This window comes from Anastrepha obliqua, chromosome 2, assembly GCF_027943255.1.
Source record: "Anastrepha obliqua isolate idAnaObli1 chromosome 2, idAnaObli1_1.0, whole genome shotgun sequence".
Classification (NCBI taxonomy): domain Eukaryota; kingdom Metazoa; phylum Arthropoda; class Insecta; order Diptera; family Tephritidae; genus Anastrepha; species Anastrepha obliqua.
Window position 1 is genome coordinate 21,769,802 of NC_072893.1, and position 12,716 is coordinate 21,782,517.

Sequence of the window (12,716 nt, forward strand, 5' to 3'; positions counted from 1 at the left end):
AAAGGTTGTGGGGAAGAATGTGTTTTTGTTGTAATTGCTTCCACCTTCTTTCGGCAAAAGCATGATAGTGTGAAGCAATGGATGATTTTGTTGTGTTGAGTGGGGTGGAGACTGCTACTGCCTCTGCTATTTCTAGTGTCGATCCTTTTCTTGCAAGCTCATTCGCTATCTCATTACTCCGTATGTTCCTATGACCGGGAACCCATACCAGAGTAATTTCAAGCCGATGACTAAACAATTCTAGTTCCTCTCTATACTGTAAGACTACCTTGGATGAAATGTAGTTGGAGTCTGAGGCCTTGGTAGCTGCTTGACTGTCTGAAAAGATAGCTACTCTTGCACCAATTTCCTTGTAGAGCTTTAGTGATTTGCATGCTTCTCTGATCGCCAACAGTTCTACCTGGAACACGCTGGCATAGTCAGGAAGACGAATTGACTGAGATAGGCTGAGTGGCTCTGAATGGAAGCCCGCTCCCACACCACAGTTTGTCTTAGAACCGTCAGTGCATATTTCAATGTCGTATCTTCCAATCACCTTCCCTTTGTTCCATTCGGCTCTCGGTGGAAAACCTATCGTAAAGTCTTTCTTGAAGTTAAGGTCGGGGACTGTATAGTCTGATCTTAAATGGTACTTCTTTGTCGAAACGATGATGCCAACTTTTAAGTTGAAGTTGACCGAAAAAATATGTTTGATTTATTTATTGGATTTATCCATAAGTTTCTAAAATGTGTGCAAAAACTGCAAAAAACCAACTAATATGTATATACAAAAATAAATAATTTCATTAAACTTAAAAAAAATCGAAATTTATTTTACATCGGAGTCAAACTAAAAGTAAAATAGACCTCGTCGAATGGACCAAGCTAATCCGTAGAGTGTAAAAAATAAGAAGTGTGATGTAGAATTGAATTGCCCCAGATAGCGAATGTTGGGCAGCGACATACAAGGGGATTCAGCATTTCTACGCTCGACAGACCAACGTCCCATACAATAAGTCAGTTGAGAGCTGAGTATCGGCAGCCAACAGAGCATTATCGTGACCTGAAAATTCATTCACCAGGCAATTTCCTTCTACGCTGACACAATTCTTTACTCCAAACATCTAAGGCCAGCTTAGAACTGTAATGAGCCCAGGGTCCTTACTATCAAGAAATATTATTGATATCCCCCTAGGACTTCCATTTGCATAGAAATCCACTACATATGTGAGAAATGTTATAGGTATCATGTTAAAATAATAAACTTAACAAATACAAAATGGGCTTTTGAGTAAAAAAATTTGTAAAAGCAAATACTAAAGATATTAAACTTGTAAAACTATAAATCTTGCAAGCTATTTGTAAGTGAGTACTTCATTCCGTAAATTTCGAAGCATTGCGAAAACAAATATGTTAATTTTTTCCCATGTGATTCGTTAGTAAAGGGCTCTTCTTTAAATTATTTGAACCAAACAAAGTAATTATTCGGCAGTTGTATGCATTTGCTTTAAATTTTTAAGTAATATCTTTTCTAATATAAAATATTTTATTTAAACAATCCTCAATTGTTTTCAATTGTAGTATAAAATTTTCATATACTTGAATCAAATCAGCAGTTGCCTTCAATAAACCCAAACTCTCATACATAGAAAACTCTTAATATTTCCCAACGCTTTCAAGCGTAGCTCGACGTATTTCGTAAGCCGCAGATCTTAACCAAACTTGCTGTCTTAATACCAATGAATTTAGTAGTATTACACAAAAGGAATTTCAAATGTTACTTATACGACCCTACCCTTCAATGCAAGTCAATAAAATGTAAAATTTAATAAAGTGCAATAAAACCGCATATACTATAAAGTAAAAAAAATAGCATTGATTAACAAAAATTCACAAAAATATTTTTTTTTATTTTATAAAATTTGTAAAGAAAGACAATTTTTTCGACAAAAGACGAAAATTTTACATCGCAGCAGACAACGAATCCCAGCAATCTCACCAATACTTATTAGCTTCATCGATACCCTACAAGACAGCTGACTATCAGATAAGCACTCATATTATCATCATTCTACTCACTATCCTCATCCAACTACACAATTACGTTCTAGCCATGAGAAAGTTCTGATGTGGCATTCTATCTCTCTTTTACTAATAGGAATTTCTTATAACTGAAAAATATTTCTAATATGCTCTAAAGGCAAGGCAACTAATCATTTCTATTCTTACAATGTAATAACTGCTGACAACTAAACTCCTTATTGCCGTCATTACAAACTTCTCAGCACTTAAAATCATACTTCTCATTTTTGTTCTCAAAAAGTAATCTGCACTGATGGGTCAAACTACTCATTTTCGTTATTATTAAAAATTTAGAAATATATAAAATTAATATTTTTTTGTTTGCATTAGAAAACTTTTACATACCAATTCGGTGTTTTATCCACGGAGATTCGAACTCACGAATTTTCAATTGTTAGCCAAGCATCTACTCATTCGGGTATGGCGGCTATACAATAAATACTGCCAAATTTCACACTAGTACTTTTTTCACAGCAGCCACATTGTATCGTTAAAATCGTTAAAATTAATCAACACTGATGACAAAAACTCCTCATTTTCGTTAAAATCGTTAAAATTAATCAACACTGATGACAAAAACTTCTCATTTTCGTTAAAATTAATCAACACTGATGACAAAAACTCTTCATTATCGTTAAAATCAATCAACACTGATCACAAAAACTCCTCATTTTCGTTGAAATTAATCAACACTGATGACAAAAACTCCTCATTTTCGTTAAAATTATTCAACACTGATGACAAAAACTTCTCATTATCGTTAAAATTAATAAACTCACCCGTAAAATCGCTAAAAAGTAATCAGACTGATGACAAAAACTCCTCATTTTCGTTAAAATCGTTAAAATAACACTGACGACAAAAACTCCTCATTTTCCTTAAAACTAATCAACCTTAATGACAAAAATTCCTCATTTTCGTTAAAATCGTTAAAATTAATAAACGCACCCATAAAATCGTTAAAAAGTAATCAGACAGAAGACAAAAACTCCTCATTTTCGTTATCATAAAATATTTTATTTAGAAATTATAAAATTTATATTCTTTTTGTTTTCATTAGAAAACTTTTAATATACATACCAATTCGGTGTTTCATCCACGGAGATTCGACTCACGAATGAAAATGAAATATTTGATTTCCCCATTAAAAAATGTTGTCTATGCCATTGTGATAATTCGCATGTATTAGAGACTAATATATCTCATATCAAATGTGTTTGAATGTTTGTCAAAAGTGCTCAACCCTGTCTTGTAGGGCACCACTTTAAATATAAACAGTGTAATACGTGTATGTGTATGTACTACGTCAGTTTATTTGCATGTGTGACACTATCAAGCGTTCAGCAAACCATAGCTAAAACAAGTGAAATGATTTAAATGAAATTAGAAACCCCAAATTACTCCCTGAAGTCTATAAGCCTAAGTCTGGTCACGTGCTGAGTATATTCACATACATCCATACAGACATACGTACAATGTACCTACTTGCATCTTGCATTGACCTCTGCGCATATTGAAGTGTTAAATTAACAAAAATTGCGCAGCCAATTAGAAAGTGAAAAAGTATGGCTGGTTTCGATTCGCACGATGAGGCCAACACGGAGCTATTGGAGAAACTAAAGCATTTGGACGTGCGCGCCAAGCCAGAGGAGCGTAAGGGTGGTCGCAGTTGCAAAGGCTGTTGGAAGTCGAGTAAATGGAAATCGGCGCTAAATCACATTGGCCTATTGATATCGCTGTCAATCTACTGCGGAGCGGGTGGACTGGTGAGTGTGAAAATTTTGAAAAAAAATATTTAAAAAAAAATATTATTCGATAAATTAAAATTTACGGTGTGTAAAGTGAAATTGTGTGAAAAGCAATCACTTGGGAGAGTGTTGTTTGCTTTTATTTATTTATTTGTGTATTTTTTTTTTAGTTTTTTTTTTAGTTGTAAAAGTGCATTTTCAAGTGCTTTTTGTGAGTATCATAAAAAGTAATTTTTATTACCTAACAAATTTTGTGTCTTCTAAATTTAATAATTTATTGTATTTTAATAAAACTCGTTGAAATGGAAAGAAATTTATGAATACTAATATATAATAATACTCCAATGGACGTCGTAGCCCCCCACTGAGCTTGTGCTTAGGAGTGAAACATCAATTAATTGAATTTTTTTTATCATTCCCTTGGCAGGGACTGAATATTGAAGTCAACCACTTAAACTTTATGATTACTCTTTACACTCATTTGCCTATATAGCAGCTTACCTATACTTAATTCTTACCAACTAATCCAGACGAATCGCCTGAAATTTTTCATCTCAATTCATTTTTAGCATTTTTATGAACTCTTACGCAAATCAATTCCGCTTAGTGTAGTGCCATTGTGTATTTGTTTTTTTTATTTTTATTTGTTTTTTTCGTACAGCAAACAAATAAAACATTTATATTAGCAGTACTTAAAATTTTACTAGCCACTTGAAGGTAAACACAAATACTACAAGGAAAACAATGTAAATGAGCAAGAAAAATTAGCCTAAAAATTCGTGTTTAATTTTCTTGTTGATTTAAGTGTTTTTGGTTGCAAAAAACAACATTTGCGGCAATAAATAATCGTAGTTGAAAACTTGTTTATTGTTTTTCGATTATTGTTGTAATAAATAATGGCTGATTTGTTAGAGTAGATTTTTGGTGCAGAATATTTCATAATCTCAATTTCGCATGAAAAGTCTGTGGAAGTCGAAGAAATGAATTGATGCCTTTTAAAATCTCTCATCACTTCTCTAAACTCAAAAAACACAAAAAGCTCCATGAATGAATGATTAATGTAAGCCAATTTGCCATAGACAGAATTACTCATTATGAATTTTCAATAGAAATCAGCAGAGCAATTTGTTTTAGCAGGAAGTACTGCTGTTTCTGTGCTCAGTCGATTTGATGGTTGATTCTTACAAACAAAGCCGAGAAGAAATTATTTCTATAAAAAAAATTGAAGTGTCTGTAATTTAAAAAGAAAGGGTTATTTTAAAGGGTTAGGGATAGTCAGGATTTTCAAAAATTGGATTCATTTTTTGCATTTTCTTAAATTTCTATCTTAAAAATATTGTGTGAAAATTTGAAGTGAATCCGACAAATATTTTTCGAGTTATTCATTAATTAACAAAGGACGCTCGGTCGCTCTGGAGCGGATAGCAAACCTTTAAATGCGTTTTTCTCAAAACTATGTTTTTTGAAATGGTGACACCTGTGACTTAAAAACCGTTTGGTAGATTTCAATAAAATGTATACTGATTTTGAAAAACATAAAAAACTCGTGCCTGATCGAAGGATTTTTTTTTCTAAAATTATTGAAAATCATCATTTTTTCGGTTTGCCCTAACCCCTTTTTATATGCCATTCTCATATTCTGATCCCTTGTATGTTGTTAAAGGCAAACTGCACAATTTTTCTTAAAAAGCGCAAAACAGATGGACACTTTGCACTCAGTACAATAGACGCTGGACGTTTGCAGTGCTGTGAATAGCCCGCCATTTAATTTTTAAACTCATAGCGGTGCACATCTGTCACTGAATGATCGGAGTTCATGCGGCGAAGCTTGGACTTTTGTAAATCCCTATTGCAGAAGTTGTTTAGATCCGGCAGAGAAAGAGGCAGTTTAACACTTTATTTGCAAATGACCGAGTCTGGCGACTAGGCGCTTGGGGATAGCTTGAGGCAGTTCTTCAACCTAGATCCACTTCCTCCCCTCCACTACATCAACCACACGGGATGGCTGTAAGTGCTTTTTTCTTCCTTTAAGTTTTGGTCTACTTTCTGGTATTAAAACGGCACTTTAGTACTATTTGTGGTGTACCCGTGTTCATCTTGCCATCTAATCCATCTACCTGGACTTTTATTGATGCTACACAGCCTTAATTTCTAAAAATTAAATAAAGTAATAAAATTATTTATATTAGGAAGTGGCCGTTTAACCACCTTTGATAGACTGGGTAGACACCCCTAATTAGACACACTTGAGCTCGAGGCTCTTTGTGTTGCTGCAGGGGCTTGCAAGTACCTCCGTTCCTTAAAATCAATTCGTATTCAAAGAAAATGTTGTCAAGCTCGTAATGTTCATGGAACTTTGATGCTCTTCTTCTTCTTTTTCTTGTCCTTAGCTTCGCAACCAGTGCATCATCCAAAATTCAGGTTTTCAAGTTGGTTAATTTATATACCTGTATGCCATATCATCAAGGGATAAACAGTTCCAGCACCTAGGGGAGTGAGTACTCATCTTGCGAGGGTTTCATATTCGCTGAGGTGTGATATGTCATTTCGTCGCCCAGCTCGCAAAAATGGCAGACGCTTGTTTCTACCAATGCTAGTTTCCTGAAATGATAGCGAAGACTACAATGTCCCGTATTGCTTCTTTTTTTTTTGGTAAGGAGAAACATTATCAAAGGTGCCGTCACACACAAGAAAATTATGACAGAAACATTATCAAAGATGCGGCCACACCAATGGTATGTGGAGTATGCTCGCACTAACACTATAACATTCCTCCTCCTGTTTGATGCTCTTCTAGAAGGAAAACTGTCTTAGACTTTTCATACGGTGTCGTATGAATTATTTGTCTTTTTTTATATTAGCTATGGAAAAGGGTGCTGAGTCTTGGAACTTTGATGTAGCCCATAATTTAGCTAAGCTCAAGCTACTTGAAGGAGTCTGAGACCAAATCGTGCCGAATAGCGGCATGGAAGGTTTTGTAAAGACTTTTCAATTATTCCATTATAGCAACATTTTCAGAAGTATAGACCGCTCGTTGAAGACCAACCGGTTGTTAAGCGGATGTGCAGTCTACTGAGAGTGAATAGCTAATTCATAGCTAAACGTTTGATTTCCCGAACCCCTCTAGCGCTAAGTTTGGGTTTTCCGCCACTTCTCTTGGTACATCCCCACCCTTTTTTGAAAACTGAAGAGTGGCCAGCATTGTTGATCAATTACAAAGAAGATTTTGCCTATCGTAGTGATTAAGCTGCTTGAATACAAAACCTTTTGTTATTGAATTATGTTTAAACTGATGTAATCAGAACCTAAAAACCGGGCATGAAACACCAAAGGATTGAAAAACTTTTTTCTAACAGCGGTCGCTCCTCGGCAGGCAATGACAAACCTCCGAGTGCCATGAAAAAGAATCTCACAAAAAACTACACGCCTTTCGAGGCCAACTTAAGGGGTTAGAATTTTCAAAAAATCGAATTTGGTTTTATTTTATTTTCTTAATGTACATATATTTAAGAATACACACAGAAAATTTAATATCGTTCCGGTGAATATTTTCGAAGTTACACGCAAATTTTAAAAGACGCTTCAGAGTGTTTGAAAGTACAAGGCAGGAGCGGCAGCGCGTTTTTCTCAAAATGGTGTCGGTGACCAACATTACTCGAAAACGGCTAAACCAATTAGTCTCAAATTTTAACACGAGCTTCTTAAATATAAGTTTTAGTAACTAATAGAAGATTTTCTCTCGCCGATAAATATATATATTTTTTATACACAATTTAAGGCCGAAATTTTGGTCAAAAATCGATTTTTTTTTTTTGAGAAGATCCAGTTCATAGATATAGTCGTCACCGCAAAACGTATTTTTTGAGAGGAACTCCCGGAGATCAGCTGTAGCTCCTTTCCAAATACATATTTATACTAATACTAAGTCTTAAAATACAGTTAAAAGATAAGATAATATGGGTACAAACTTTTAGAAAAATAAATTTAAAAGTTTTCTCAGAAAAAAATTGTGGAAAATTCGCTTTTTTTCGGCCTTGTAAATGTATATAACCCCATAAATTAAAGTACAATTTCTCTAACTTTGAACAGAGCTTTAAAATGACACTCATACCCTATGATCAAAAAGTACCGTTAATGTTTAATTTAAACAAACCGAGCACGTGGGAACCGGTCCATATTTTTTTCTTATGTTGGTAGGCCAGACAGTCCATAAAGAATATTATTTATTCATTTTGAAGCGTTTGAGAGACGCTGTACATCGCAAACGGCCGGAAATGGGGGCAAACAATAAGAATTGTATGATTTTTATATGATGATAACGCGCCACCGAGCCCAAATTATGCTGGATTATTTGACCAAACACCAAGTAAATACCATTGCGCACGCACCGTATCCACCTGATATGGCCCGTGCGTCTTCTTTTTGTTTCCCAAGTAGAAGTTACCACTTCGTGGAAGGAGATTTCAGTCGATAGAAGAGATCAAAGAGAATGCGACGAAGGAGCTGAAGGCCATCCCTTCGTCGGCCTACCAGGGGTGCATGGAGGACTGGGTTAAACGTTGGCACATGTGTGTTGCTTCTGAAGGGCCATATTTAGAAGGACATAAAATAAATTTGCCTAAAATTTGACTCTGTTTTGTTTTATGTAAACATTCCCGATACTTTCTGATCATATGTTACATGTAAGCGTAAATTATTATCTTTATTGCATTTCTGAGTTGACTTAAAATTGTAAGTCCCTCTATTTCTGGAACAACATCAAGATGCACAACACAAATAAGAGGAGGAGCTTAGCCAAATAAAAGTGTACGCACCAAATATTTATTTATTTATTTTAATCGAAACCTAAACAAACATTTTTCTTTCTGCCTGCCCATCTGCGAAAATGCTCATTTATTTGCAGTTGATTCACTTTTCATACCAACTTGAAAACTACGTTTCATTTTGGAAATATTATATAATAATAAGTATGAATATATCATCAGCTACTTGAAATAAGAAATTCTTAACCAAAAGTACTTCGCATCCAAAAGTAATTCTTTACCTCAAAACGTCTCCCATTTTATGACTAATTCTGGTTGCTTACAATCATATTTTTGTTTACTGCATTATTTTCTTTTTTCCCCAGAAAGTATAAATCAGAGCTTCTTTTTTCACAAATTTCTCTTAACTCTTCCCCCTACTACAATATATTATTTTTGCCCATATCATAAGCTTACTCATACAATTTCACTTATTTCTGCGGACAAAGAATGCGGAAAAATTGCGAAGTGAAGACAATAATTTGTTGAAATAAATTCGCCAGTTGGTTGTGCAAAGCTGCAGTGTAAATTGGAAGTGATGATAAGAGTGCGTTGCAATTATTTTTGGAAACAATTTTAAGAGAAAAATAATCTGAAAAAATAAGTTTTTTTTATTTTTTTTTTTTCATTTAACTATATTTTCATCTCTACATGAAATATGTTCACAGGGGTAAATATTTTTACATTTATCATATTAGGGGCACAGTCGGATCCTGCGCGGAAGGTAGAGGATTAGAAAACTTTATTTTTTCCCCCTTGTTCACTCCTCTCGGGAGCATAGGGCCTCGTCAAAACTTGTCCTGCGTTGGTTTCGTTAATCTATTTGATTTCTGACAGGGTAGGTGATTAGCCTGCCGCTACAGCTTTTTAAAACCTGGTATTGCCATTGGCAAAAGATGCAGCCTTTAGCCTAAATTACTCTATTGGCTTTACAAAACAATTAAATATTCAAAATATTTGCATGGCTTTCTAGTCCGGTAAAATCTGTGCGCAAGTTGAAGCGAATTTTCAACCATAAAATTATGCTTAGCTTGTGCCATTTTCTAGTTTAATGGGCATGTGAATATGAAGACTTGAAATACTTCGGAGAAAATCTATAAAGAGACGCTGCAGACTTAATTCGCTACCGAAAAAGGTCCACTTAACACAGGCCTTCATTTCAACGAGTATTTCTTCATATAAGTAGATATTTCCTGAGAAAAATCATTACCATTAATTTAAATAAAATAAATAAATAATTGCCGCGTACACTACTGCTATGTGTTTGGCCCAGCCCCTCCTCCTTAATTTGAATGGCATCACTAATTTTCAAATTAGACATCCAATTGTTGAAATTCATAACAAGAAATTGTTTTGGCATGGCTCCAAACAGCCTAGGCGGTGCTGTCACATATCAGACATCGTTCGAGTTTTGTATGTTTGTTTGTTATGCTGCGGTTGTCTATTGATGGCTTATGTCAACCACAAAATTGATAGTTTGTTGCTGAATGTGAATTGATTAGACAAACGGCACTCATTTTTACCTATAGAAATGAGTGTAGGGGGATCCAAAAATTTCGGTAGCAAAGTTGAGTAAAGTTCAAATAGTATTTGTTTCATGTTTTTTAAAGAGCGGTGCAAAGAACAAACATATTTTGAGATTTTTTTTTCAGCGAAACAATAAAATAAATAAAAATGACAAAAAATGTTCTTGAAAAACAAATCGATTTCTTGAAAGCTCAACAGTGGATTCCATACATAGGGATTCCAGTTGTTTGGAGGTGGCTTAAATTTTTTTTTTTTGTTTTGTGAAAATTGTTATATTCTTAGGCTTGAGTAAGGTAAGACGCATAGGGCAAAAGTTTTGAAAGATTTCTTTATAGTTCTCAGATTTAAAAAATGTTGAAAATTTTGTTATGGAGACTTTTAAAATGAAATACATACTTTCGATTTTTTTTTTTAATTTTTATAATGTTTTGTTTTAGAAATAATATACTTCAAAACAAATTTTTCGGAAAAAAATGTTCAAAAAAAATTGTTTGAAGGAAATGAAATGAAAATGGATGGATGAATGGAATGAACTGAAAAATGAAAAATTGTTTTGATAATTAATTGAAAAAAATTTTGATATAAAATTTTTCAAAGCGAAATAAATTGCGTATTTTTTTAATTTTATCCTTTTTTTTAAATATACTAAATATATAAAATTTTTTGATGGAAAAAAAAATTTTCTTCAAACAAATAAAATCGATTTCTCGAAAACTCTACAGTGGATCCGAGTAGCTTGGAGATTGCCTTCATTTTTTTTTTTGAGAAAATTAGTTTATTTGTAGGGTTGAGTAAAAACGTAAGTTGCAAAACTTTTTGAAAAAATTCTAATTTTCAAATTTATTCAATTGTGCAAATGTTGGTATGGAATTTTTTAAAGTGAAATATTTTCAGTTTTAGCACAATATACTTTATAAAATTTTTTGATGAAACAAAACAAATTTTCTTGACAAAAAGAATCGAAAAATTTTTGTAAACAAATTTTAAAAATTTGGATAGAATATGTTTTTAAAAGTGAAATATTTCCTTTTTTTATTTTTATAACGTTTTGTGTTAGAAAAAATACACCTTTTAAAAATTTTTTTTTTTAATATTCTTAGATAAAAAGAAATCAATTCCTCGAAAATTCTACAGTGGAGCGATTCTATGTCTATTGATCCAAGTAATTTAATGTGTTCTTTTTTTTATGAAAATCGGTTTAAATGTAGGCTTGATTTTAATAAACTGAAAAAGTTTTGAAAAAATGTTATAATTTTCAGATTTATTCAATGATGAAAATTTTGATATGGAGTTTTTACAGTCAAATAGTTAATTTTAATTTTTAAATTTTTAAGTTTCGTTCTTTAATTAGGAAAATTTGGATAGAATATGTTTTTTAAGGTAAAATGTTTTCGGTTTATTTTTTTTTTAATTTTTATAATTTTTTGTGTTAGAAAAAATGTACCTTAAAAAATTTTTTTCTCAAAAACTTTTCTTCAAAAAAAAAGAAATCAATGCCTCGAAAATTCTGCAGTGGAGCAATTCTATGCCTATTAATCCAAGTAGTTAATTTTTTATTATTTTTTGTTTTTGTGAAAATCGGTTTATTTGTAGGCTTGATTTTAGTAAGAAATAAACTGAAAAAGTATAAAAAAAAATTTTATAATTTTCAGATTTATTCAATGTTGAAAGTTTTGGCATGAAGTTTTTAAAGTCAAATATTTTCCGTTTTTCTTTTTATTTTAATGTTTTGTTTTAGAAAAAAATATACTTGACAAATTTTTTCGGAAAAAAAATTTGGAAAATTTTGATGTAAGGATTTTTAAAGTGAAAAATTTTCGTTTTTTTATTTTTTATAATGTTTTGTCTTAGAAAAAATATAATTTATAATTTTTTTTGTTTAAATATACTTCAAAAATGTTTTTCAATTTTTTACAATCAAATATCTTGTGTTCTTTTTAAATTTTTATAATGTTTTGTTTTAGCAAAAAGTATTTAAAAAATTTTTTTTTTGGAAAAAATTTTGAAAATTTGGATAGAATATGTTTTTTAAAGTGAAATATTTCCGTGTTTTGTTTGTTTTGTTTTGAAAATGCGTTTATTTGTAGGCCTGATTGTAGTAAGAAGTTAACTGCAAAAGTTTTGAAAGAATTTTTATAATATTGAAAATTTTCGTATAAAGCTGTTTAAGTCAAAGATTTTTATTTTCTTTTGTTTTGGAAAAAATGTCTTTAGAAAAAAATTTTTTTGGAAAAAAATTTTGAAAATTTTCGTATAAAGGTTTTTAAAGACAAATAATTCCGGTATTTTTAAAAATTTTTTTTTTTTGCGGTAAAAACAAATTTGTTGAAATAAAATCGAAAAAATATTGTTTATAATTTTTTTTTACAAAAAACTTTCTTGACAACAACAAAATAAATTTCTTGACAAAACAAATCTATTTATTGAAAACTCTACAGTGGTGCGATTTCATGTCTAGTGATCCAAGTAGTTTGGACGTAATAAAGTTAAAAAAAAAAATCGATTTTCTGAAAACTCTCTAAAGTTTTTTAAAGTCAAATACTTTCCGTTTTTCGGAAAACATTTTGAAAGGTTCGAT

At 32.0% G+C, this 12,716-nt stretch overlaps 1 pseudogene; it reads left to right on the forward strand.

Annotated features, from left to right (window-relative positions):
* Positions 1-12,716, forward strand: part of LOC129237183 (uncharacterized) — a 179,600-nt pseudogene that overhangs the window by 89,815 nt on the left and 77,069 nt on the right.